The 24067-nt window shown below is 47.8% G+C and overlaps 1 protein-coding gene across 8 annotated transcripts in view; it reads right to left on the bottom strand.

The window, feature by feature from the left end:
- Nucleotides 1–24067, bottom strand: part of LOC119176591 (uncharacterized) — a 248652-nt gene that overhangs the window by 42672 nt on the left and 181913 nt on the right. For 7 of the 8 annotated variants that reach the window (XM_037427958.2, XM_037427951.2, XM_075889244.1 and 4 more), the window contains one exon: nucleotides 22534–22735. The exons of the other annotated variant lie outside the window; for it this stretch is intronic. The gene's annotated coding sequence lies outside the window, so the exon portion shown is untranslated. The remainder of the gene's footprint in view (nucleotides 1–22533; nucleotides 22736–24067) is intronic. 8 annotated transcript variants of the gene reach the window in all.

Here is a 24067-nt window from a genome sequence, read left to right as displayed (position 1 = left end):
AACACAAAAGCTCTAAGCAAGAAAGAGAACCCCGCGCAGTCCCCACGTGCACAAGCCGAAAGGAGGCCGTGCGGAACCGCAACCAAACGATGCGAATGCCGCGAAAAATTAAAAGAGAACGAAAGAAGAAAAAAAAAACCAGAAGGCAGAAAACACCACAGAACCAGTGACAAAAAAAAAAAAAAGAACGGGCCGCAAAACTCGAGGGGAGGTGGGGAGGAGGTTCGGAGTTGAGAGATAGAGAGGAGAGACAGAATCTCGCATAGGGAAAGGCCGCGATGGGCTCTGCAGTAAACTAAATGAGGAAAAACCGAAATTAAAAGAGGCGAGCCGGTCGTGATGGAGGGGAAGGTTGGCGCTAGAGAGAGAGAGAGATGAGAAGAAAGCCTCCAGCAGAGGGTCGATAGCGGAGAAAAAAAAATAAAAAGGAAGTTTTTCTATCCTCTCCTCCACCTCGACCTCTTCGTCCGTTTAATCTGCAATCTTCTTTCGTTGTCGGAGCGAAACAAAAACAAATAAGTAAAACGAAACCCAAGTAACGTAAAAAGATACAGCCACGATGGCGTCCCTTTTTGCACTTCCGTCTCTCGCGGGCGCGTCGTCTCCAAATGCATCCTTGTTGGTCGTCGTCGGCTGGGTGCACCGCGCTCCTCCTTCCTAACGAAGGAGAGAGAGAGAGCATCCACGTGCCCGCAACGTGGTGTGCAGCCGGCGGCAAGCGTCCCCGATATGAGGTAACGATCGTTATTTATTCCGCCATCGGCCGATGACGATGCCCGCTGGGAGGGGCTTGCTGCGAAGCGATCACCCTTCTCTTCGTTTCTTTCAGTCATTTTTTTTTTTTAACTTCTTCTAGCTGACTCGGCCTGTTGGAAGGAAGCTTCGTCTCGCCACAACAGCCCGTTGAACCGCACCCCCTTTCTCAAACCTCCTGCTCCCCCCTCCCTCCCCGTTTGGTGTAGCGGGGACATTTCGTCCTCTTGTCTCCAATTATCGGCGCTCGTCATTATCCCGTGTCGAACACTTGCGGTGAGTGAGACGGAAGCGTCCGCGGTCGTTGCTGCCTTCGCTCGTCGGACCGTCAGTCGTGTCCTGGGAAGGAAGCACGGACTTGGACACAGAGATAATAAAAGAGACAAATCGCTTGACGAAGGACGCGAGTTTCTTCTGAGAAAATAGGGGCAGCGTACAACAAATGCACTATTTCTTGTTTCTTTTTTTTTCTTGTCGAGCCTCAGCTTTTTTTTTTTTTTTCTGAGCGCACTAGAGGCTTGGTTGTCTTATTGACTTGGAAAGAGGAGGATCAAGTCAGACGAATTGAGCCCTGAATGAAGTTCACCGAATAAATCTGTCATTATTGATATCAAAGTAGAATGTACCCTTGACATCCCCGCAACTGACGCGAGGAATGTCAACTGAATGTCGTTAACGTGCGTTGTGCCGTTTGCTGTTCATGACTTGAGCCAAAGCTCACATCGCAACTGGCATCGAATGACCCAGTCCCGAAACCTCCATACAACGGCGGCTTTCATTTCACATTATTAATTCACTTGGCTATGTGCTGAGAGATATGTCTCGGAAGTGGAAAAATGTTGCGACTCAGGGCGTTTAACTCAAGGGAACACTAAAGAGAAATAATGACTCGCTTTAGATTGAAAAACTGCATTCTGAAAACTCTAATAACATCGACATATGTTTCACTATCACAAGTTCATTAGAGAGTTTTCGAATAAAGGAATAGCGTAAAGGCCACTGCACATGCGCAAAACCCAAACCTCGTTTGGGTTTTGGGGATGGGGACGCTATTTCTCGAATTCATTGGGAACCCCAAAGCCTGCCCCAAAAGTTTTGGGTCAGACAAACGTAACGGTACCCACTGAAGTGACATGACAAAGAATTGGGTGAGCATTCAAAAAGGCCGCAGACCCGATTCGAAAATTTTTCGCTCCTGCTTGACCCAGAGCGTTCATAAACAAAGGGCTTCCCAAACTTTTGGGGCCACTATTCGAAAACTCCCAATTATTAGCGGAGAAAATCAAGGGCGATCTCACTTTTAAATTCCGCGCCGAAATCTACGCGCGTTACGTCAGAAATTTCAAAATGCATCTTTGGTATTTTCGGTACATTAGTTCGATAAGTTTCTGAAACATTGTATGCTACGTCCATAGTACCCACAGACGACAATGTACTGCGTTTTTATCGATTAGCGGCTACGTAGCACCCAGGAAACGCATCCAAAATCGATGACGTCACGGTGTTTGGTGCAGGAATCTCAAGGTGGCGTCTCCATGCACCCGCCTTTTTTTTTTTTCGCGCGTAAAGAGAGCCGTTTTCGTTATTGCGAAGTTACAGTTTACTGAAACGCACAAAATCGTTGTGCTCTTCAGTTTCCCTTTGAAAAGCTGCGAAGAACTAGCCAACATCTCGGACTTGTACAGGTTCCAAATGTTACGCACTACAACACACGGATATGACTATTCGTGAAATATAAAGCATCGACGCATTCTCAATATAATCAGGCCCCGCAGTTAAGAGCATGAAACCATGAGAAATGTGGCATTAGGTTAATATTTGAAAAACCGGCCTACTTCTGTAGAATAATGGAAGTTTATCCTGGACAAGAGAATCAAAAAAGTAAAAGTACGGAAGGGTTTTTTTTTTTCTTCGGGGCAGTTAAAGGAGGATTCAACCTACCGATTTTTTTTTTTTTCAATTTTGCTAGCGTATATACACGCGTACAAACTCAAGCACGAATGTAGATAGAAAATAGTTGACCCCCACCTTCCTCCCCCCCCCCAAAAAAAGCTGGCAACACCCCTCGTTTTCTTATTGTAAAGCTACGAACTTTAAAATAACGAAGATGCAGAGCGATAACAGTAAAAGTTCGTTAATTCGAACGATGAGCCCCTGGTTATCATAGCTCCTCGCAGAAGTCGGTCACGAGTCAAAACCAGCGAAACCGAATTTACTTGAGATTCAAAATAAGAAAACAGCAGCATTTATAAGATTTCATTTATAAACAGCAGCATTTATAAGATAAGATTTCGAACGCTCCGCTGGAGCTCTTGAACAAGCTGCAAACAATGACCACAAAGTCGCGACTGAGGGAACACAAGCAAGTGCAAAATAGTTGATTGTTATGTGGGGTTCAACGCCCCAAAACCAACATGATTATGAGAGACGCCGTAGTGGAAGGCTCCGGAAATTTCGACCACCTGGGGTTAATGCATAAATAGTGATTACTTTTAGTTTTCATTGCGTTAGCTCTAGCTGCCGTGCAAATGGACGTGCTTTGGAGGACAAATAGTGTCATATATTTCGACATTAGGGCTGACTGCCTACATGAATACACGCAAGTGCTTGTTTATGGCGTATCACTAATCAATCAAATGTGTTCCCTGCTTTAGAGCTCCACTTAATTTCCGAAATCATCTTCCAGAATGTGAATCGGCGCTTATAGTTCGCGATAACGAATCCAGCTAGAGGTGGCTTCTTCGGGTTCACTCACACACGAAATCTTCTTCTGCGCGCAGGAATTTATGCACAACCTCAACAAACCCCGACAAAATTATTCCACACATTGACAAAATGGCACTCATTCCCTCCCCCTCTCCCATTCTCACAAAAAAAAAATACTGGATAAACCTACGGCTACGCGAAAAGATGCAAAGTTGCGAGGATAACTTTCTCTTAGAAACGTTATAATCTTCTTACAAAGAATCATTTATTTTACCAATGACTGAAACTTCTGGCGGTAGCACTGTATGAACTTCAATGGAACACGGGCACATTGTTTTCGACTAACGCTAGCTGCGCAGTTTGCGTAGTATAGTAAACATTTGCACTGGCCCTCACTTGTACGCCTGCAAAATAAATATCTTTGTACCTCTCACAAGTGTCGTAAAGGCAAAATGAGGTGAAAAACCCGACGAATCAGTTTATAGACTGATATAACTTCGAAAATTTTATTGCTGTCAATTACGACATCATAGGTTCATCTCTGCAAAAGCAAATGAAAGTCCAGTATTCTGTAGTTTTTGCATTTTGCGCCAAAGCTTGAGCGCCTGAATGTCAATGTGAGGTCATCGATATGGTGTACTCGTTTTAGTACTTCACTGACCACACTGACTCAGTGAGAGTTTCAGAAACTTGCCGACTCCTCAAGCAATTCATTTCTACGGACTGCGGCTTGCGTGGCCCAACGACGTCACGGCGACTTGGCGTGAGAAGCTGTAGCATCCCTTCACGCGAAACGGTAATTTACAAATATTCGATAAATGTATATATTTTTTTTCCTGTGCTTAGTGTCTGTTAGGACGAGCACGTTTTTTGAAGCAACTTCCTGCAGCCCACAAAACATGTAGCGAAACGCGTGATATCAGAGAAAAGCGTGCTAATTTATAAATTTGGATCACTAGGGTAGAAATGGATTCGACAGTAAAATAGATTGTAAAGTACATTTGATCGCTGTTAAAGCAAAAATAAACAAACACAAGTCGTTTATCACTGTAAACGGCCACGGAAAACAATTGAATGAAATAAGACAACCGCCTACTAGACAAACGGGAACACGCTCTGGCCAAGGCATTGCGGTGCACAACACTGAAAATACTCGCGTAGGAATAATTAAAAAATAGATAAAATATAAAATGCATTATTGAATTACACAGGTAGAAAAGCAGTTATCGTTAGCTTTCTAGTTAATAAATGGCAGTAATTACCAGAAAAACCACAGCTTTGCGTCGAAGAGGCGTTAGACTGTGGTCAAAAGCACTTGATTCGCTTACACGTCTTTCGTGCGAGTCCGCGGCAGCTTCAAATTGAAACGATATACTAAATGAATAGTAAATAAACGAAAAATAGGCACATAAATATCGCGCGTCACCGAAATCACACACTCGCAAGACCATGTCGTTTGTCGTCAAACAACAGGGATACACAAGAGCCCCCCATCAGCTGCCAGATAGGCTGCTCTTTCAGGTGAGGTAACACATCTGGGAACAACGTCGCATGTATCCAGAGGTAAGCCGATCGACTAGAGGATCAGCTGGTCACATCAGCACTCGGCGCAAAAAGGCGCCCTGAAAAGCGCGACCAGCTGCGACAAACCACACCGACGAACATCACACACGTCGCTGACCGCGAACACCGAACTAGAATTGCCGACGCGACGGCTCGGAGCCGCTGCGCGCGAGCCGGCGGCAAACAGCGATGTGACCCATCCGAGTTCCGCGCATGCGCGACCTTGGGCGATACCACTTCGTCCGCGGGGGAAGAGCGCCCGCCCGCGCTGCTTTCGAACAAACGTCGACGGTAGCAGACGCTCTCGTTTCTGCGCATGCGCGACCTTGGAAGAACCCACTTTGCTCGGGGACGGGGGAAGTGGGCCTCTGTCGCAGCACGCGGAGAACTTTGAGACGGCGAACCAAAGAAAAAAAAAGAAGAAAAAAGAGCAGGGAATGCCAAGGGCGTCGTCCGCATTTTGTGCACTTCTGAGAGCTCGCTCGTTGCCTGCAGCGGGGCCGTGGTGTGCTTTCGCCGTAGGGGCGTACGTTGTGTTGGTGTTGCCGCTGTCGTCCCAACCCTGGGTGTGTCGAGAGTCCAAGGTACAACCCGATATCCAGACAGCGGGAAGTTTGGTTGGGGGGGGGGGGGGGGGCGGAGAGAAAGTGAGGACCGAGAGAAATGGAGGGCTGCCCGCGCAGGCTGGCGGGCGGGCTTGCTTGATTGCAGTCAAATTACGGCCTAGCCGAGAGGAGACGACCGACAGAGAGCTCCCCCTCCTTTATCTCTCATTTGGTTTGTTTGTTTGTTTTTCTCGCGTGCTTGCTTTATTTCTTCCCTTCGGAGCTAGGCCGTACCACGCACTGGCGCCGTCAAAATGTTTTGGCGCGTGCGATGTACCGTGTGGAGAAAGGCGGCTACCGCCCCCAGTACACGCGGCTGGAAGGACGACAGACGGCGCCAGATAAATCGACAGGAGGCACGAAAACTTTCATTGCATCCGTTGTTTGGTGCGACAAGCCTTGAATATACGCTGTGGCGGCATGTTTCACGCCCCCTAGTGAGCCGGTTGTTGAAAAACCCTTTCGAAAGAAACTACATGCCGCGGGTGTCACACCTTTCCATGTGCAGCTGTTCATCTACGTCACGCCCCGATCGTGAAACGGGCGCAAATGTCGTCGTGAAACTAGCGCACATGTAAATAAAAAGAGAGAGAGAGAGAGAGAGAGACAAGAGCAAGCGTAGGGGAAGCAAACGTAAACGTAGTCACATCTCTAAATTTACAAAACTTTTACCGCAAGTGCCTCGCGCACGTGTCGAAGCACGAATCAACGGTCTATGCGCAAACAGTACATGGATTGACGGTACGTGTTTCAATTTCAAGCAACGACCAAAAGCGCCGCAAACGTTGGTAGTTTGGAGAAATCGGGAGGGGAAGAGTTGGGGGTGTCGTTTACGCAGCACGTGAAAACCATTCATACGAGGCACGAAGATAACCTACATTAAGGTTACCGAGAAAGAAGAATAGGTGAACGTCGAATATAACAAACGACGAAAAAAAAAATGTCGCGTGCACACTGTAGACATTTTTACCGCGAACCTTTGTCTACTCTGTGCTATCGTCGTCGTTACAGTAGTAGTAGTAGTAGTAATAAGTTGTACTAGTAGTAAGCGCCACGAAGGTCGCGCGACGATATGATGATGATGTTGCTCCGAATGAGACTCACGCACTTACAGCATTGGCTATCCTGCGGTTTACACGGCGTGGACCTTTCTGTTTTTTATTGTCTTTTTCTTTTTCTCTTCAGGACGCAAGTCCCACGGAAAGCGTCCACGTCACGCAAGCCACACCGGTCTTGAATTCGGTCGTCGCATCAACGAGAAGAGGATGGAAGCCTTCGTTCCAAACGTCGCTACAGCTGAGATACAATAAGATATTTAAAAAAAAAGGTGGCATGGCAAAATGATCGCGCACGAAGGAATAAATACGAAATCTCTACGGTCTTCCCTCCCCACCGTGCACGTGTGTCGCGGCAGTATACAGCGACCGGCCCGGCCCGTCAGCGTGTCGTTCCTGTGAACGAAGTGGACGTGCGAAGCCCTTATTTATGCATCAGTGCGGTGACGCTACCATCACAATCTATCACCAGCGCGACGTGCCGTTACTGAGACCCGCCGTCTCCTATATACTGCTCCTTTTTCTTCCTTCGCACAGTGCCTATCGCGCATACAGAAAAGAAAGAGCGGGGGCGAAAAAATATGATGATGGCGATATCTATATATACGCCGACGCGGTATCAGCTATATGAGAAAGGATGCCCGTATTTTCTCGTTCACATAACGACGCGGCGTTCGCGACGGTTGTTGTATATATCAACGTCTGATATATATATATATATATATATATATATATATATATATATATATATATATATATATATATAAAATAAGGGAAAGAAGTGTATACCTAAGGGCTCGTTTTTCCGTGTTTTTAACACAATAATAATGAGATATAACAGACAGTAATGCCAAGGAATGTACAGGGGAAGTTATTAACATTAATGGAATGTAAATAAGAAGAAAGAAAAGTGGATGAAAAAATTACCAACTGTAAGCAGGAATCGAACCTACGACCTTCGAACTCGAAGGTCGTAGGTTCGATTCCTGCTTACAGTTGGTAATTTTTTCATCCACTTTTCTTTCTTCTTATTTACATTCCATTAATGTTAATAACTTCCCCTGTACATATATATATATATATATATATATATCCGCAGCACCGCTATTGGGAAGGTAAGCAAAGCAAACAACAATGCAAGGCATAATGGGACAGTGACATGTCAGACAAAAAAAAAATGTTTGGTTCGACCAGAGCGTCGAACGACGCGACACGCTGATGCGAGAAGAATGACGCGAGTGCATGATGATCAATCGCGAATTTCGCCCGTCAACATGCATGTACGCTATATATAGCTCGTTCTTGGCACAGGTCGATTCCGTAACGTGGCTTAGAGATGATAACATCATATATACATATCGAACTACTGATAAGCGGTTGGTCGTCGCACACACACACAATTGTATATACCGTTCAGCTGCGATAGAGAGCCACACCACGTGGCGCACTTCATTATTCTATACTCTAATAAAGAAAAATAATGTTGCGTGTTACTCTTTTTGGTGATTCCTCAGTTGCAGGGTATACTTGACTCTCTTGAGAGAGACACGTTAACATTACTTTGAACTAGGCGACTCTCCGAAGGGAGTATAGTGATCCCCAAAGGAAGTCCACGAGTCACTTTAAAGGGAGTCATACACGTGGCACGCAAATGCTGATTAAAAAAAGGGGGAGGGGGGGGGAGGTGGTCAGAGGAGGTTTCACCTTAGAGCGTAAAAAGGGGCAGTAACGAAACTTCCGGTCATCGCCACACAAGCGGAAACGTCGTGTATGGCATCATATACCACCGCAGTAAAATCTGAAGGGCAATGTTCCATCTGGCGTTGCGTAAGCATCGCTAATTTTCCAGAGCCACAGTGGTTGTCACCTTCTTCCACTGGTTGGGGGTGGAGGGGGCAGCAACTTGACATATACGTCGCGCCGCATCGTGGTTCTCGCTATATTTGCCAACATCACCGCCGGAACCAGAGCCGACAACGGCGTGTCGTTCTACCAATGACGTCACACGTGAAGTTTCTGCTCGCGCGCGAGATGGCAGGCGGAAGTTAAGTACGCTATTTGGAAATGCGCTACACTGCGACTCCCACATTCGTTTGCGAAAACAATGTGCACGATTCGCCGCGATAGCCTGCTAAATCATCATGAGTGATAACGCATGCTGATAAGATGTTATCAATATCAAGCATACTAATAACGGACATTCAATCTAATTCGGGAAGAAGATTTTGAACGAGGACAGTGTCGGGGAGTTGCATGGAAGGAACCATGGTTGTAGCCAACCTCTCCAGCCCCCCCTTCCCCCCTTCCCCCTGCAGAAATCTGAATCCTGGCACGACCACTGAAAACCTCTTCAGCAGACAGAAATGGTACTCTAGAGCCTCTGTCTAAGGCAGGAGCTCCTGGGTTAGATCCCTAGAGCCGCCGGACACCCAGGGGTTCTTGTAAAGGAGGCATGGCGCTCGGTGACGTATGCACTTTTGCGCCCCAGACTCTCAATTGTTCAATAGGGAGAGAGGTACGCGAACCTGACACCTGGTGGGTCTCGAAAGTCGGCCCTTCCTTACCTTTCTCTCCTATACTTCAACAGCACACGACAGCACTTGATTTTGCAGGAACTATTCACCTGAGGTTCAGCAGTGCTGCACGGTACTGAGCGAGAAGTTCGGTAACAAGTCGCCGCGGTAACAAGACCGACACCGGGACGGAGAGGAGGACGAAAGAAAGAAAAAACGAATGGGAGGGGGGGGGGGGCGTCATCTGTTACTACCCCTCCCCGAGCAGAAACCAACGAGGCTGTGTGTGCCTGTTCTTCCGAAAGAAGCAGAGAAGACGAAGCTGCGCGGCAAAGATATATGAAAGAGGCCGAGACCAAACAGGCTCCCCTTCTGCTTCCCCCCCCCCCTGCGCCTTCCCCCTCTCTCACTCTCGAAAACCTGACGCACAGCCAAGGCTGGAAGGGTGGCATGGCCGACTGGCTCTACGGAAGGAGCCTCCTCTTCCTCCCCAGCACCGCCACTGAAGTACACCATCGCCACTATGCGGGCCCGACCAAGCAGCACGCACACCACAGTGCTGCAGGGAGCCCCACACTCCAGGCCCGAAATAATAAAGAAGCCATTAGAATCGTGAGAGACCCACGGTCGTATAAAAGGCGGTAGGGCTTCGGCGCGAACGAAGACCTCTCGCACAGCAGCCAAGCCCCGTCCGACCCTCCTTGGCGAAGCCGTCAAGGAGGAAGCGGCGGCACTTCGCTCCCAACACCGTCCGCCGGTGGAAAGGCCATCATGCTTTTAACTGGAAAGCCTGCGCAGCGTGAAGTGGGTAGTACGCGGCAAGCGTTGTTGTCCGTTGGGGATCTTACTCACGGCCGAACCGCGCAGCCCGCTTCCCAGAAAAGCGCCAACACTATTCGCCGTCTTTCATTGTAGAGCCATGCGCCTAGTTTGATGTACCGGGCCCGCGCTTACTGTATATACTGAATGATAGGTTTGCCATCACACACGCTTGGTGGAGAAAAATCAACAACGCGGCCGTATATTGTCTTTTTAGGCGTCACCAATGCGAGCAACGTTCTTGTCGCCTTGTCTTTGAAACTTTATATAACTCTATTCATTACAACATTCCATCATTTGGGAAGCTGAGAACCGGGGTCGAAAAGCCTCTTCACGGGCTTGACTAGAACCACGACTCCGTATACAAAGTGGCAGGGATAGGCAAGTGTATAGGGCAACACAATAATGTATACAGTAAAAAACAACATATAAAATTTAAATTTCATCACACATAGCCAGAAAAAACTAGCTCAGTGATTTTTTTCTCTTTTTTTTCTTTCCCCCTTCTTTTTCTAACGAAAACAATGCGATTCTTTTAAAGAAAGATATAACTTCAGAATAAATAATGAATAAAGTATTGTCTATACGATCGCGCTTTCCTTCGAAAGCGCTGTCTCAGACAGATACGGTCTTCGAAACGCGTCCCCTTCGTGGTCATGCGGAATCAAATAGCCCAACTGGTTGCCACCCGCCATCTATGTCCCTCTTAACATCAGATGGTGCTAAATGACCAGCTTCCCCATTCCGCGAGCTTCGTATATGGTTATAGTGTGTTGTATACATGCGTAATATTTTTATTTAGTTCTCTACTACAAAAAACTGCCCCTGACACGCTGTTTCCGCGAGGTGTCTCGCCGACTCGACAGAACACCGGTGAGTTCATTTACGTATGCAGCCTACAAACAACACAAATAACCGCGACAAGCGTGCCAAAAGATGAAGAAAATCTTTCATTATTAAAAAAAACCTGGCTGATCCCCCTATATATGAATCGGTATAACACTAAAGTGAAACGTGTCATTACAGAGGTAGTGAGCGTTTATTGTGCTTTGTTTCAGCAGCAGCATCAAATTGCAAAGTCACGTTAAGCGAACGATAAGCAGCTCAAAACTTGCAGCGCACACGTCAAGCAAAAAGCACGCACGAAATTGGCATACAATGGACGAGCGTGGACTTACAACTCTCACAGCTCGAGACTTAAAGCGCGCTGTTCAAAGAGAAAGGCGCACGAAACGAGCGCGCAAAGTATACACAGGACAAGCTCGAACAACTGTCACAACTCTTCATGCGTCGTATGTCATCAGCGCACTCCTTTCGTGAACGCGGCCGCGGCAGCGTGCGAAGTGACCTACGCCTTGTCCCGAATTACGCGCCCGCGCTGGAGAGACCACACTCCGCGGAGGCGGCGCTTCGTGAAGGCGACGACCTTTAGAGCACGCCCATCGCGAGCCTGTCGCGCCATCTAACTGAGAACGCGCTAAAATTTCGAAGCTCTGAAGAGTGCCAAGCGATGTACCGTGTATATAAATGACTTGCTGTTAAAACTGCGATCAACATACGCTCTGTGGCGTATAGTGGTTAGCGCCGCGCTCTGAGAATCGAGACGCTTCTGGTTTGATTCCGCGCGACAAATACTGGTTTTCTTTGTTCTTTGCAATCTCTTGATAAATATTTTTCAACGCCACTTCCGTGACAGAAGTACGTCTGCGGGGACGCCCGGCATGAAACACTGCCGTGTTAAAAAACATGAGCAAGAGTGGGAAAGAGAGATCGGGATAGCAACGCCAAAGGGCCAAACGCAAAAAGCATGCGTACCACTATATAACGTACAGCACCACCCGACGATCACAACGAAGTCGTCCTCCCATCCACCTTCCATTTCTGGCAATATTCCGGCGCGCGATTCTTCATATCACGGGGAATAATAATAAGAGCAGCCATAGCATTCGTTCTCGCGCGGGTTGTCCACTGAAGCGCGCGAGATATGCCTGCAGGCAAATTACGGCGCGTGCCGCAGCGCATCGCAAGCACGCGCCGGAGAGACAGACCGCATGCCACGCGCTCCTGACGTTCCGCGTCCCTCCCCCTCGCTTCTTCCTCTTACCCACATGTCTGCTACCTATTGCACTATATAGATTCCCTTCCCTTTCCAAGACCTCTCTCCATCCACGCCCATTTCCTTCCCGACAAAGACTGAACTGTGCTGCCTTCACCCCCCCCCCCTACAATCCCCCCCCTACAATCCCCCCCCCCTTATATCTCCGCTGGCTATTCCATAATACAGATTCCATTCCCTTTCTTTAAAACCTATTTCCATCCACTCCTCCACCGTTCCATTTCCCGCAAGAACGCTATAGAGCCGTGCTGCCTAGCGTTTCTTCCTCAAGTCATTCACCGTATATGTATTACTGCCCGGAAAAAAAAAAAAAACGAGAGGGCAGCAAAGTAAGCAGCCATCATGAGCGCTTTCAGTCGCATAACGTGTGCGCAGAAGTGCACGACGTTCCAGTTAAATGCCCGCGAGAGGAGAACCCCTCCATTCTTCCCCCATCAAACCGAGAGAAACCGCGGCGTCATTCCCATAACGCGAACCCCGTCCACATGTATACACGCGCCGCAATTGGCGTCCTCAAAAATAGAAGGCAATGTGGTATCCCCCCCCCCCGCGGTTTAAATGCGCAAAATTCGGGGAACAAAAGGAGGGAAGTTAGGGAGCTGTGAGCTGTAAACATGCGGCGAAAAAATAAGACTAATCTAAGAGCAATTGCTCTCTCTCTCTCTCTCTCTCTCTCTCTCTCTCTCCAAATGCACACGGAAGAAATCCTATCTGTTTCTGACGCGCCGCACGTCGTGACTTTTATTTATTTGTTTATTTTTTTTTAATATACTCGCAAACAAGCCCCGAGTCGTCGGGCGCCGTTACATAAACGTTATCTCGACACGGCGGGCTGTTTCGAAAGATGATGTTGCTTTTCTTTTTTGAACAAACTTTCACATTATATGCGCTCAGTAGTCAACGAATTTTATTCGCGCAGACATCCTTTTATTTCGGGTGCCACGGGAGATCGCAAAAGTATATAGCAATATACTTGCAAAACACGACGCAATGGCTTTTATTGCGGATATATCTGCATGTGCAATTCGTTGAACAAAACCTCGCTCTCGTGTTGCTAGCGAGCTGTGTTATCGATAACATGGGCCTGGCGATACCATCGGCAAGAACAGGGCATTCATTGGCTGGGATAACGTAGTTGTTCGTATGCATTTGTTCACTAATTGTGCTCGGAGAAGGGAAGAGGCTTCCACCCACATCGTCACGCATGGATTGACCGGTACAGTGAAGCGCGGATTATAAAAATAACCCTGAACCTCCACACCTCCCCGAAACTCTTTAACTGAAAGTTTTAGAAAGGTAGGGCCCTAGAGCCGCTGGGTCCCACAGTTATCACGTTATTTTGTACTGTTTCCGCCTCCCTATAACGCCAGCCGCCCGTATAGGGATAGTGCAAAAGAACGCAACAGCGTGCGTACGCAAGCCACTTAGGGGACCCACCACTTTAACTCTCCAACAGGGAGTTTCAGGGGTGAGTTTTTTTTCGTTCTTGCACCAACACTACAATATAATATAGTTTTGTTGGTAGTATCGCTAAACATCTCTAATAGTTTTAAAGCCGAGAACTCTAAGACACTTGCTTACATATACGCTCTCGCGTTCCTTCGTACTTCCTGCCACACCCAAGAAGAATACAAAAAAAAAGCGCAAGTGCTTATATATGTACGAAAGCAGCTTTGGAGCAACGGTGCTGAATCTCTAACTTATAACTGCTAAAACCATGCAAGTATGGACAATGCATAGGAGGCAATTTCCAAAAAAATTTACTAGGCTTACTCAAAATGTTACCTGTGCAGAGATCTCGTGACTATACAGGAAACAAAAAAAAAAACATTCTACGGAGAAAAGACTCCACGCCACGGGCACGTCGCCTATACTCTCCCGCGTCTACTGTAACCAGTTGAACGACCCCCGTGCATGGCTTTGAAACTCGGCGTCGCACCCCCAGGAAGTGGCGACCCTTTGGCATCTTCCAGCTCGACTCGAGAGAAGCAGCTGCAACGCGCCCTCCGAGATAAGACCGCGCAGTTATCGCCACTTAGTTCTCGTATATGCGTGGCCGGGGACACGCCGATAAGAAGGCGGGTGGCGAAACCTTCGCCGTAATCATTCACTGCCGGCGATTGTGGCCACAAACCTGTCGCATAACTTTTCTCTCAACTTCGTGGCAAGCCAACGACCTCGCAACAGTATACTTCCAAGTTTGGCCCTGCCTATACTTGGTTACAGCCAACGAATAAACGTAAGATCTGCCCACAGAGGTCCCCGTCTATATACAGACAAAATTTTCATAAATGTTCCACTAATTACAATCGCTTATTTACGTCACGTTCACATATTTCAGGTATATGGCTTGGCCGTTCACGCACGCGATCTTTGGATAGTTCCCGGTCAAAAAATTATACTTCTTCGCAAATTTCATAAAAAAAGTTCAGACTTCACTGCTGAGACAGTGCTGTGCGTTGCGCGCGCAGGCCTGGCGGTTTTTTAAACTCAATAGACGTATATGAAAGGTTTTATTGCCTCGTATATGTTAAACAACCAATCAATCAAGGCAAAGTATATTCAGCGCACTGATATTGCACCTTCTAAATGTGAGAATCGTTTGAAACAAGTCTTGGCGTTTTTATGCGACATACCACGTAATTACTATTATGCACGCCGTATATAATGGGTGATTGAATGTTCCCTGCTATAACTTATTTATTATTTTCGAGCAGTTGAAGTGTTTTTTAGGCACCGCTTTTGTCGAAATGTGACATGGAATCAAACCCTCGTCCACGTGCCCCGTATGATACGCCGTAGCCGCCAAAGCCACTAGACCCACCCGTGGTCTAGTGGCTTTCGTGCTCAACTGCTGTATACACCGAAGGTATCGGAATCGAATCCCGGCAGCGGCGACCGCATTTTCGATGGAGCCAGAAACGATTGAAGCTCGTGCACTTAGATTCAGGCGCGCGTTAAAGAAACCCGGGTGGCCGAAATTCCCGGAGCCCTCCACCACTACGGACTCCCTCATTTTCATATCATGGTTTTGAGGCGTGAAACGTCAAAAATTACATGTTATGAACGCCATACCTCGGCAGCTACAATATGGGTGCTGCCAGTACTTCAGATTCACAGGCGAAAACATTTTGAAACGTATATGTATCGGCATTCTATTTAGTCTTGAGTAATACTGAATTGATACTGGATTGATAGCATCGCTGGTGTCGTTTTCTCTATCTATCTGTGTGTGAGTTTGTGCTATATAGAGAACAGTGATTACGACGTATTCAGTCGCTGCTGGCTGTCGGAATATGGCATAAGTGTGTAATAGCTCAACAGGCAAATTCCGGAGCACACTGAATGTAGTCGTTGGGACTTTTCGGCAGCCAACCCGGTTTTAGCGTGCCGTCTACACGCATGCTGCGGCGTCGAAAAGGTGTCTATACGCGAACACTTGTCCCAGGCAGTCATTATGTGAGTGTAGCACGCGTTCGCTCATTATATGCGCGTGCTGCCCCCCCCCCCTCTCTCTCTCTCCCTCTAGGCACCGCTTCGATGCTGATAGGGCATACACCAACGTGCCGCGAGACGCCATTTCGCGCTCCAACGCCGAGATCAGCGATACGGTGAGTTATAGGGTTCTCCCCCGCGCCCGAGAGTTTCCCATCCCCTGCATAATATACGAGGTTAGCCAGGAGATACGCGTCCGGAAGCCAGGTGCTATATACGCTACGGGGTGCGGGAATGGTGCGAAGAAGATTGCGCACACGTGTAATACCGGGGATATACGGCAGAGCAGCAAGCTCCGTTTGCGACTATATGTCGCGTGCGATATCCGCCGTGTCGTGCGGGAAAGTCTTCCAAGGGCTATTTCAAGCTGACGGCCCTCCGAAGATGGTCGAACACTGCGTACGACTGTCATCGTCCGTCATATTTATCGTTCAAACGAACAACTCAGCTCTTCGGTCGAGGATGACTGCAGTCACGACGTGCGATCGACCACGAAGATCGTCTACGCACAAGAAGTTACGCTGCAATTTATTCTCCCGTCGCAGATAAGCCTTGAACTGAGAGAGAGAGAGGGGGAATAAAATGAAGGAAAGGCAGGGAGGTTAACCAGAAAATGGAGCATCCGGTTTGCTACCCTGCACTAGGGGAAGGGGGAATGGGGAAGAAAGATGGGAAAGAGAGCGAAGAGGGAAATAGACGCGCGCAAAAAAAAAAAGGGAGGGGGGCTGGGGTGCTATAGTCTATACAATAGGCCACTGCCACGCAAAAAGTTCAGTAAGGCCTTCACTGATTTTCTGTGAGCACACAAATCATGTCGCCTTTCAAGCACTGATTGTTCAGACAAAGTTCTGTCGTCAAGGCGAGCTAGTTACCGTCTTTGCAAGCTGTAACGAGGGCAGTGACAGAGAACGTGCTCTACATATAAGCCTTGTCGGCCATCAAGCCAACGGGCTTAGAACTTTGGCAGTGTTGCGATCGGCTAGCCTTCCTTTGCGGCGGGCACCGAGACGGAGGAAAGGCAGCCGCCTGGTGAGGAGGAACGAAGAGACTCCCGGCTGTTCTTCACGATTTGGGAAGTGCGTGGTTGTAATTACTGCACGCAGCACTGCTGTCGCTTGGTGCCGGCGCGGAAATGCGACACGTGGCGCCTTCATACACCCAAGGCCCCGACGCCGAGTTTCTGCCGAAGACGGACCTCAGACCACCATGCTGTGCGTTTCCAGCTGAGAGGTCACCGACGCTCAAATCAACGCCAGATGACCCAGCACGTGACAGCGAAGTTGCCTGGCCTGCGACCACCACGATAGTTATAGCGCGAGAACAAAACGACGACACAGAGACAAGAAGGACACGAAAGACACCTTCTTGTCTCTGTGTCGTCGTTTTCTTCTCGCGCTATAACTATCGTCATGCCATACCAACTGGCCCAAGCTGCCACACTTCTGCGACCACCGTTCCACAGTGTGGGTGGTCGGCCCGAGCAGCGACACGATGAACTCGTTGGTATGATGGGCTAGTTGATGACATGATAGTTATAGCGCGAGAACAGAACGACGACAAAAAGACAAGAAGGACACGAAGGGCTCTTCTTGTCTCTTTGTCATCATTCTGTTCTCGCGCTCTAACTATCGACAGGACTCGTTACATCCCTTAGAAGTGTGGCAGCTTGGGATAGTTGGTATGGAATGACAATAGTTATAGCGCGAGAACAAAACGACGACACAGAGACAAGAAGTCCTTCGTGTCCTTCTTGTCTCTGTGTCGTCGTTTTGTTCTCGCGCTATAACTATCGTCATTGTTACATCCCGTTTGCAGGCTACATTATTCCCCGGATGCGACAGCGTGGCCGGAACACTACCTGCTTTGGATTGTGTGTGTGTGTGTGTGTGTTTGTGTGTGTGTGTGTTTGTGTGTGTGTTAGTGTGTGTGTGTGTGTGTGTGTGTGTGTGTGTGTGTGTGTGTGTGTGTGTGTGTGTGTGTGTGTGTGTGTGTGTGTGTGTGTGTGTGTGTGTGTGTGTGTGTGTGTGTGTGTGTGTGTGTGTGTGTGTGTGTTGGGGGCGGTGCCAGCAAAATGACCCTCAACAGTGGTGACCAGATTGGGTGAAAACGCATTTCCCCGTTTCCCTATTATAGGCCTGACGTCTGAGGACTGCGAAAGGACAAAAAGCGGCAGTGTGCTCCAGAGAGGGCAGGGCCTTCGACGAGATCGTCAAAATGTAGGACGACATCTTCGTCTAGATATTCGTCTTGTGGCGAGAAATGCTCGCTTGTAAGTAATGTAGAATAAACGCCCGTACAGTTTCCCTCTTCAGTCTCTTCATGGTCGGCGTCTTCCTCCCGAGTCCCCGGTGCCGGTAATGGCTAAGTCCCAACACCTCAACAACGGATAGCAGTGGATGGTATCTTCAAAACCACAACCTCAATAGCAGTTATATTATATTATATATATATATATATATATATATATATATATATATATATATATATATATATATATATATATATATATATATATATATATATATATATATATATGCGCGTGCATGAGAAGAAACCATTTCGTTTTTTTTACGAGGCATCCCACGAGGTCTCCGATTGTTGAAACATATAACCGTAAATAGAAAATTCATTATATGAGAGTCGGCGTCCAGATTTCAGTATTACAGTTCGGTTTGGTGTTTATCGAGAAATGACCCACAAATAAGATACGAGAAAGACCTTTTTTTTTTCATATTTAAAGCTCCATATACAAGTACCGCGATAGCTGTTGCGATGTTACAAAGCCCTCACATTAAAAAAGGTGCTACACTTACACCAAATTTCGTGTCTATTGCGGGAAGGGTATTTCCAAAGTCCCGCGAGAAAAAAAGAAAACAAAAAAATCCGTCGCTCCTCTGTATACCGTTCTGCACAGCATCCGCCGACACGCTGCCGTTGCAGTGCGCCGTATACGGCGTCCGCGTAGCCGGGAAGGATCATCTGAGTCACGCGCAGCAGTCGCCGTTCGTTACGTAGCTATGGAAACCCCTCTTCCTCCTCATCCCCTCGAGGTCCGGAGGAGAAGAGGGGCTCCCCGCTCGATTTCCTCCCCTGCACGGTTCTGAGCGCCATGCCTGCGAGTCTCGTCAGTGTGCGCGTGAGCTTCTGAGAAAGAGTGTATACGTTCTCGTGTGTTGTGTGTGTGAGAGAGAGAGAAGAGGATAGCAAGAAAGAGAGTGTGTGTCTGTTCGTTTGAGTTTGGATGTGTGTGATGTTTTTGTGCCATGGTCTGTGCGCGCGCGTACTGATTGTCGGAGGGAATAGAGAGAGGATATTTGTAGCAGAAAAAACGTGTGTGTGTGTGTGTGTGTGTGTGTGTGTGTGTGTGTGTGTGTGTGTGTGTGTGTGTGTGTGTGTGTGTGTGTGTGTGTGTGTGTGTGACCATAGTTAACTTTTCGCACGGGCGAGACAACCACACAAAAAGGACGACAGAACAGATAGAGAATACACGACTATTAATAGTGTGTGTTAGTAACTAAAGTGGGTGGGTCCCTTCGTCCAGAGTTCCACATGCACAGCTCGCTGGGCCTCGTCCAGGGTTGCCAATTCAATTCCCAAGGCCTGATCTGAAAGTCGCGCCTCCCACGACCAGTGTGGTAGCATGTGTGCTTGCATGTGCGTCGAGTTTGCCGCAACAGGACGCGAGGGTCAGCTGTATGCAATGTGTGGGTACCCCTCCGCACCAAGGCCACTCATCGCGATGTTAGGAGAGGTGTGTTCTAGAAAGTGTGCGCACATTGGGGTACGTGTTCGTCTGAAGACGGCGCCAGTCCCTCGATTTCGCTCTGTTCAGTTTCGGGTAAGGTGGTGTCATGGTTCGTCGCTCCAGCCGTTCAGCTTCGAGAATGTCAGCTCGACCGCTTAGTCGCTCATCGTATAGGGGGACGTCTGCAGGCGCATCCGTCGCTCGGCCCGTTCATTACCGGGAACACCCGTACGTGCTGGGCACCAGATGATGCCATGGTCAGATACGATGTGTGAGCCTAAGATGTTTAAAACAGTTCGTGGTATTGTGCCATGTATGCATGTGAAGTGGACATGCTGTTTGTGAATCCGTGAAGATAGTGGAGTTTGTACTTCACTTGTCCGCGTCTGTGATGGCCAGGGCGATTGCAGCGGCCTCCGCTGTTGCAACGGAAGATGTACGTATTGTCGCTGCTGCCATCAGTCTTGCTCTATTAGTAGCCACTGCGGTGTATACGTGCGCGACCCATGGACTTGTAGTGGTGCCGGAAGGTTAGGCGTCCGTATAGTACACGTCAGGGTCAGTGCCGTGGTTCCGAAGCTTCCGTGCACGAGCTTGGCGTCACGCACTGCAGCGGAAGACCGGGTGCATGTGACGGGATATTGGTGCCTCGTAGATCTGCGAGTGCATAGTCGGAGGAAGTGATTCCGCACTATATCTCCACTGTACTGCTGGGCAAGAGGAAAACCATGCCTGGCCAGTATAGCCCGTCCTTCTGGTGTGGTGTTTAGCCGTTCGCGCTGAGCGAGGAAGGTATCTGTTGCATATTCTTCATACGTATTCAGCATCCCGAGCCGACACAGTGTTGTGGTGCTGGCGTCATGCACAGCAGCCCAAGGGCTGCCTTGCAAGCAATTTGAAGAAGTCGGTCCCCTTGCTCGATGTCCGTCTTACGGGTTGCTTGATAAGGCAATGCATAGGTGGCACGGCTGAGTATACGAAGGCGTGCACTATAGCCGTAAGGTGTCAGCTTGGCGCATTCCTTCTCTGCTGCGAGCGAGGCAACCCGAGATGTTGGTGATGCTCCTTATACCACGCGCTTGAGATTGGCAAGGATGAGCACTGCTAGTGCTCCCCGCTACCTTGACGTGCATACCCAGAATTGGAAGCTGCGTCAGCGCTACTCTCATCCTACATTGTGAGTCTGTGCGTGTATGAGAGAAGGAGATAGAGATTTTAACATTTAGAGGTCGTCCCTCCAATATATTCGGTGACCACTAGATATTCACCAGACAGGACGTAAACGCGGCGGCAACGAAGGTCCACGTTTTTGTATAACGCTTCATTTCGTTTCGCAATATATGTCGACCTCATTTTAAATCATTGGCTCACCCGCATTTGCGACGCCTGCGATACGAACGATATTGGTGGATATTTGGGATTGATCTGCGACGAGCAACAGCAACTACATTTCGGTTCAGTCGCTGTACAAGGAATACGCGGACTACAACGAGTTTTCTTTTTCTCTGTCCATTGTAAACGTCACACGCAACCGAAGACGAAATGCAGCTCGAAATGGCTTGCATTATAAATAACTACGGTGACCTTCATACGGTATACGACTACTTTAAGTGTAACACACGAGAAAATTTAATAACCACTTCAAATTCTCCCCTATAGCATGTAAATCCCGTTGCGAACCGGGTGGGAGGCGAGCAAAGCGTAACGATGAAGCAAATCCCAGTGTGAGGTCACATTTATATCTAATCTGCGCTATGTCCGATGCTGTCCTTCGAAGGGTGTGTGTGGCTGCTGCTTCTTTCATTGCTCATTGAAAGATAAATAAAGCGCTGAATTGAACAATAGACTTTTAAGGTTGATCATTGTTTTTCCGTCGTTATCACCCACGGCAACGAGAGCATGACCAGTATTAGAGATAACACTTACACATATGAAGTTCTGCCAATCAATGGCGAAAGGTACAAAGAATGGAATATGCATATGCGTGCCCGGGGTTCCCCTTCAGAGGGTACGGAGAGGGGGGCGAAGGAATTCAATGTATGAAGCTAACGTTCCCCCCCCCCCCCCCCGTGGGCACGCTTATGGGAATATGAACATAATCGTCACGTACGTACGGCCCATCGGCTGCAGGCGTCTGTATGCAGCGTATACTTTTCACGGAAACAGTGGGAATGGAGAATGCTTCAATTTCTGCGTCACGAGGGCCAAGTATGGTCAGAGAACGACGGGCCGGTGTTGATCAATGGCAAAGAAGCGAAAAGGTACCAGAGGTAAATGCGTGTTAGCTGTCGTGAGCCTCGGAACAGTCGTCCTAAAGCGCATAAAATTTGTCATAAAACCATGGACGACATTTACCAGTGAGGCGAGGCGTGCTACGTCTGAATGTAGATTTCTAAGGAATGCGTTATGGTGTATATATATATACACCGTAACGCATTTTCGCAAATTTCGCAAATATACACCACAACTCGCAAATATACACCATAACGCAAACCGCTAATTTCGCCACCAACCATAGTCGGTGGCGAAATTTGCGGTTTAAAAAAATACCGAAAGGAAAAAGCAATGTCACTGTACGCAACTAGTGCACAAACGTAACACTAAATGATCCACAATTAACGTCGTCTAGACACGAGTCATTGCATAGAACAATGATGTGAGTGTGTATAAATTACAGTATCAGCCCTGTCCCTATAGTACGCTGCCCTGGTGAAAATGTGCGGACTCACTCAAGTTGCACCGCTGCTATAAAACCCACCTAGATTTACTGTATATGCTATACAGTAAGCATATACTGTATAGTATAGCAGTATAGCATATACAGTAACTTTACAGTACCTTTAGCATACAGTACCTCTGAGTAGCATATATACGCTACCTATAGGTAGCATATACAGTGACTCTAATCCCACCTGCCCCGTGCGAACGCCTATCCTTTTACGCGGCTAAGATTAAATAAACTTTTATACGGCTTCCCTTCCCGCTTTCGCACATTATAATGTGCTCATATATATGAGTTAACCGTAACTCATATATATGAGTTACGGTTATCGAAGATATCAATAAATACAGCGCACAGAGCCATCGAACATGGGGGACAAAGTGTTTGCGCTGTTGGCTGAATATGTAAATAAGTGCAGGCAGCGCTGTCTGAGCCACTCACCAGGCTGTTGGCTCATAATCCTCCTCGCGGTATCCTCGGAAGTCTTCCCTTTCTTCGTCTCACTCACTCTCTTCTCGTATTTCTTGATTTTTTTTTTTCGATGCGACACACGCTATCCCGCTGCACTGGTGTAGTGGAGCGGCGCGCGGTTTTGGGGCGTGCGCTTCGTCGATACTCGTGGTGTACAGTTGGCGGGATGTCCCTGGAGAAAGAGAACGAGAGACAGAGAGACGTATTCAGCGATTAGTTCGTTTTTTTTTTTCACCCCCTCCCCGACACGTATCGCACAGTTTAAGCATATACGAGTCAGACGCGATGGAGTGGGGAGAGGGGAGCAGCGCACATTAAACAAAAAAAACAAAAGATACGCGAGAATGCACGGAAGAAATGGAAACTATGAGTGCAGAGGGCGTGCTCTGCAGCGAGGACTATCAGTGATAAGGAGGCGCAAGGAAAGCCCACCCGAGGGGCAAGGACGATTTCGGGACGACGATTACAAGGAAAGGGTAAAAAACAAGGAAGGGCGCGCTCTTGAAAGTGGGACACCACCCCATGCATTCGCGCGCCTCCATGGCGGTGGCTCATTTGTTGCGAACTATAGGCGCGTTTTAAGGCCTCTACCCTGAAACTAAAGTGAATGTGACTTTCTTGAGATATACTTCAATTCAAAAATTTTGTCTATCTATCTATCTATCTATCTATCTATCTATCTATCTATCTATCTATCTATCTATCTATCTATCTATCTATCTATCTATCTATCTATCTATGTGTCTGTCTGCCTGTCACACGAAACAATTCCGCAACACGGCCAAAGTTTAAGCAGTTGCTGAACGCCCAGCCATCGTCGCCTGGCGTTTCTACTTGCGAACAAACTCGATCAAGAAGTAAATATTACGCGTATCGGAGGCGCAACATCAATACGTAAGTATTAGGTGGTGTGTTCCTTTACATAGATCCGTATTTCTGGAGGCCCTGGGGTTTCTTAGTATGCTCTGAAAATGTGATGCTACGCATGAAAGAAGGTGCACAGAAAACTATATATAATCTTTTGAAGACATTTGCAGTAAAGCACACAGGTAAGCGGGAAATATTTATTTTGTTTTGCTTTTTAATGTGCAGTCGACACGCATGTGCAATATGCCCTGTGTAATATTCGTCGAAGCAACGTACACTGAAGTGCAAATCATTCGCGCGATGTGCTAAACTCGTAGTAAAACGTGACACATTTGCATATATATATATATATATATATATATATATATATATATATACGTGACATCAGCGACACAACTTGCATCGTTGTACCATGCCAAGCCAACCATAAGCTGGACAGTATAGCACTTATATACAGCATATAAATAGCTTGGCGCATATATGTACCCTGTTCAAAGCCACCGCATCCTTACTATAGTGTAGAGAATCGTAGTACAGCAGCGCATAATAGTGCAGTGCAGACACGCGAAGCTCGTGAATTCCGCGAGTCCCGGCTGCAGAGGCATGATATCAAAGTGAACGTTGATGCCTCCTCAGT

This window comes from Rhipicephalus microplus, chromosome 3, assembly GCF_043290135.1.
Source record: "Rhipicephalus microplus isolate Deutch F79 chromosome 3, USDA_Rmic, whole genome shotgun sequence".
Classification (NCBI taxonomy): Eukaryota; Metazoa; Arthropoda; class Arachnida; order Ixodida; family Ixodidae; genus Rhipicephalus; species Rhipicephalus microplus.
This window is presented reverse-complemented; position numbering and strand designations above follow the sequence as displayed.